At 36.3% G+C, this 5,000-nt stretch overlaps 1 protein-coding gene across 1 annotated transcript in view; it reads left to right on the top strand.

Moving 5' to 3' along the window:
- Positions 1–3,008: 3,008 nt before the first annotated feature.
- Positions 3,009–5,000, top strand: part of LOC119582926 — a 51,873-nt gene continuing 49,881 nt past the window's right edge. Inside the window, exon 1 of the mRNA XM_037931438.1 lies at positions 3,009–3,109. The gene's annotated coding sequence lies outside the window, so the exon portion shown is untranslated. The remainder of the gene's footprint in view (positions 3,110–5,000) is intronic.

The raw sequence follows: 5,000 nt of genomic DNA, 5'->3' as shown, positions 1-5,000 counted from the left end.
TAATATAAGCATGAAACTAGAAACGCATAATATACACACACGCACACAGATATATATATATATATATATATATATATATATATATATATATATATATATATATATAATATATATATATATATATATATATAATATGATATATATATAATATATATAATTATATAATATATACATATATATAAACAATAATATGTATATGACATTTATACCACACACACACACACACACACACACACACACACACACACACACACACACACACACACACACACACACACACACAACTATAATATATATATATATCAACTAACATATATATATATATATATATATATATATTATATATGTATTATATATATATATACATATATCATAAATATATATATATATATATATTATATATTATTATATATATAATATATATATATATATATATATACACACACATATATATACATACATATGTGTGTGTGTGTGTTTGTGTGTGTGTGTTCATGTCTGTATGTATCCTCTCCAGTGTCGCCATCACCAGATATCTTAAAAGACGCAGCAGCAGGATGTCCGAAGGTTGCAGACCCGTCCCCTTGCAACGCGCACTGCAATTGAGCGGAAGAAGGACTTATATCCGGCGGGCAAAGAGGAGCCGCCTGGAGGAGGAAATGCATCTCCTTGAGTCGGTTTCAAGGTGATTGGGTGATGAACTCCGTTGAAATGTTCTTTGTTCTTGTTCATCGCTACGTCTGTTCTTCTCTGTTGGTGAGGTATGAGGCTCTGTGTTATTTCCTGTGTGGGGCCTTTTTTTTGAGGATGTTTCGTGATTTTGTTATATGGAGATACATCTTTTTTTTCCTGAAGTGAATGTCAGATATGAAATATACACACCTGCACACACACACACACACACACAACACACACACACAACACACACACACACACAAAACCACCACCACACACAACAACACACCACACACACACACACAACCCACACCACACAATCAAAAAAACAACAATCACACAATACACACACAATATAACAACATACAACATAAGTGTGTAGTGACGTGCTGGACAGCAATGCATGGTTGGTGTACAGATATCACATCATATCACAACATATATATACTACACACATACATAATAACATAACAAAATACACACACACACACATTGCACACATACATACATAATAATAATACATAATAATACATAATATCATATATATATATATATCATATGTTTTTAGTGATGTATTATACCACTATCAAAATATACAATATATATATATATATATATATATATATATATATATATATATATATATATATATATAATATATACATATATACTTTTTTTCCAATTCACACTCACACACGATAACACAAACACAAACACACATACTCAGACACACATAGGCCTACACACAAATACACAAACACGCACATACACACACAAGCAACAAACAAACGCACTTTAAGTAACGCACACAGCCTGTCCGAAGTATGACCAGCATATTTTTCCTTATCAGATTATACTCGTATGATAGACACACTGATCTAATTTCCAAAGACCAGCAGCTTGAACCTATAGGAATTAGGCTGCTATCACGTGACCTCAAAAACGAAGCCTAAGTCACAACGGTTTCATTGTTTTCTTTTTCGTTTTCTTCTAGGAAAAGTTTTTTTTTTTGGTTTCGTAGTCTGTTTTATAGTTTTTTTTTCGTTATCTTGGTCTTGCCTCGCTTCGTTATTTAGTTTCGTTATCTTCTACGTCTCGTTTCATTGTCTCTTTTTCGTTATCCTATACGAAAAAGTAAGAGAGAGAGAGAGGGGGGGGGAGAACGAGTGGCAGAAAGAGCAAGTGAGAGAGAGAGAGAGAGAGAGAGAGAGAGAGAGAGAGAGAGAGAGAGAGAGAGAGAGAGAGAGAGAGAGAGAGAGAGAGAGAGAGAGGAGGGGGAGAACGAGAGAGAGAAAGAAAGCAAGTGAGAGAGAGAGAGAGAGAGAGAGAGAGAGAGAGAGAGAGAGAGAGAGAGATCCAAAAAGACCTGTTTCAGAAGCCACATCATTAATTTTCCCCGAAGCCAAAAACGTTAATCAAAAAAAGTCCGAAATTCACACGAACACAAAAATGAAGAAGGAACAAAATAATGGAAATAAGACAAAACGAGACAAAAAAAAAGGAAAGAAAAACGAATAATAACCGAAAAATAACAAACCATTTGTTCTCTCTCTCTCTCTCTCTCTTCCTGAACTTCATCCGATCGCCAACTGTTCCCTGTTTGCTGTTAAGGTTCATGGTGCCTGAGTGACTGAGTGACAACATTCGGTGCTCAAAATGCCTGGACTTTCTCCACCAAGGTCATTGTGTTGTATTAAACCAAGTAACGGATGGGAGGAGAGGGAAGAGGGGGAGGGGGGAGATTCCTGTACGCCACTCCCTCCCCCTCCCCCTGCCCTTCCATTCCCTTCTCCCTTCCCCTCATATCCCCTCCCCCTACTGGTTCCTTTTCGTCTGCCTCCCTACCCCTCTCCCCCTCCCCCTCCGCCTCCCCCTTTCCCCCAACATTCCCCCTCCGGCTCTCTTTCAAGGTTGTGGTGAGGTGACTGGATGAGGGAGGAGGGGGAATGAAAGGAGGAGAAGGGGGAGGAGGAGGAAAGACGAAGGTGGAAGAGAGAGGGAGAAAAGTAGGGGGATTGATCATTTCATTTGCTTTTTCTTAGAGTTCATGTCATTTCCCGTTTTTCTTGGTAATTATTCCTCTCTGATTCCTCATTATCTATTTCTTACGAATTACATCACTTCATCTATCTTCTATTCTCCATATCAACCTCCTCCCCCATCCTCTCTTTCTATCCATTTCGAAAAATCTCCAATTCTTTCTCAATCCCCACTCTCCTTTACTCTCTATGTCCCGTCCTTTGTCCCTCTCTCTTAATCCTCCTTTTTCCCCTTCCCCCCCTTACCTAACTGCAAGCCCCTCCCCCCTTCCCCCCTTCGCTTGGCTCCGCCCCCTTCCTTGACACCGGCGGTGGTTTCTGCCGGACGCTCTCTCGCCAGTCAGTAGCTTAGTGTCTCGGTGATCACACGCGCACAAACTCACAGCTGGATACCGGTGAGTTAGGAGAGAAATTGTGGTCGTAGATTGTTTTGGCGATGTGAAACTTGGAAGGAATGGAGAGCGAGAGTGAGTGGGAGAAAGAGAGAGAGGAAGAAAGAATGGAAGTCGATGAAAAGGTCCTTATTTGTATTTAAAGAATGTGATGATATGGCCAGTAGGTTTTATATAATTTTCCCAGTCCTAAATTGTGTTATTAGAGCATTTACACCTGTGCTACACAAATGGACCAAACTAGGTTGTTACATCTCAAAAAAAAAATTTTCCTATTAACCACCGATAACTTTGTCACAATGAAAAAAAAAAAAAAATCCAAAATTCAGAGAGAACATAAAACAAAGTAAAAATGCCAAAAAAAAAAAAAAAAAAAAAAAAAAATTAGCATAAGGGTCCCACGTTATTCAGTTTTAAAGCAGCAGTGTGACGTGACTTCAACGCACCAGTATGAAGTCATCCAGTCATTCTCGGTTCCTTAGTCTTTCACATTCTCTTAAAGGTCAAAGGGACGGATAAATGTATTGTGTGACGTGCAAGATAGTTCCGTTAAGAAAGTATTTTTTAAAATTTATTTATCATATTCTTTGTTTTATATATGTATTTGGTTTATTTTAAGAAAGTTTTTATTTACTATCATATCCTTTGTTTTATATATGTATTTGTTTGTTTAAAGAAAGTTTTTTAAAAGAAAATTATAATATTCTTTGTTTTATATATATGTTTGTTTATTTATTTTGACTTAAGTTCGTAAATGAAATAAAAGGAAAGTTCTTACGACAATGCCTGTATCCAGCAATATAAATCGACGTCATGTTAAGTTTGCAATTTACACGTTTTGAGATTAATATGCAATAATATAGACCTCTTATTTAACCAATAACTCCAAGCTTCATTTGCAAAACCGCACGTCCCAAAAATAGACCCAAGAGTAAGTTGCAAGCTTTCAATTGCAAAGGGGTTGTCTGGCCTACTTGCAAGTCCGCGACGCCGTTTCCACCTTCACTGTGAGGTTCATGAGAAGTGCATTTACACATGACTAATATAACTAGGGAAAAAATACTAAATACAACAGTAAATGAATTAATAAATACATAGATGAATCAATAATTTTATTTATCATAGATCTACCTACACATAATCTAAGATAAGTCTCATAAATACGATATATAAATTAATAAATACAGTAGGTATATAAATAAATGCATTATAAATCTACTTGCACATAATATATCTTAGATAAATGTACTAAATACAACGATGTATAAAATAGATACAGGAGATATATAAATAGATTCATCATAACTCTACTTACACATAACCTACTTGCAAGTTCGCCTATAATGTCTCCACACTCACTAAGAGGGTCATGAGAAATATACTTACACATACTCATGATATGCTGGGAATATTGTTAGGATGTTGAGTGGATATTTTTTCCCTCAATTTTTTTTTTTTTTTTTGGGGGGGGGGGTAGGGGGGAGGGGGAGAAGACAGCGATAAAGAGGGAAAAGGGAAAAATTAAAAAAATAAAAAATTTGTAATTGAAAGAAGTCACTGACGCTAAATTCCCTTACATCTATTTTTTTTTCTAAAAAAAAAAAAAAAATAATAAAAATAAAAAAATAGTCTTGAAAGATTGTCACCAAGACGGCTGTTGAACCAGAGTCTTAGCTAGGAGTCTTAGGAGTTAGTCTTAGAGCAGCTGTTAGGTTCCCGAGAGAGAAGAAAGTGGCCATTGCTGGAAAGTCTTCAAGAACTGGACGTACCGCTTGGCCGGGCCTCGCTAACCCCGTTATGTCGAACATCACTGTAACTTGCTTTGAGAAAGAGTAGAAATGGGATCTTGTTTTTTTTATTTATTTATTTTGTTGTTGTTATTGTTGTTCTGGTA

The sequence above is a fragment of the Penaeus monodon genome, chromosome 16, assembly GCF_015228065.2.
Source record: "Penaeus monodon isolate SGIC_2016 chromosome 16, NSTDA_Pmon_1, whole genome shotgun sequence".
Lineage (NCBI taxonomy): Eukaryota > Metazoa > Arthropoda > Malacostraca > Decapoda > Penaeidae > Penaeus > Penaeus monodon.
Note: the sequence above shows the minus strand (reverse complement) of the source record. Positions and strands in the feature narration are given on the sequence as shown.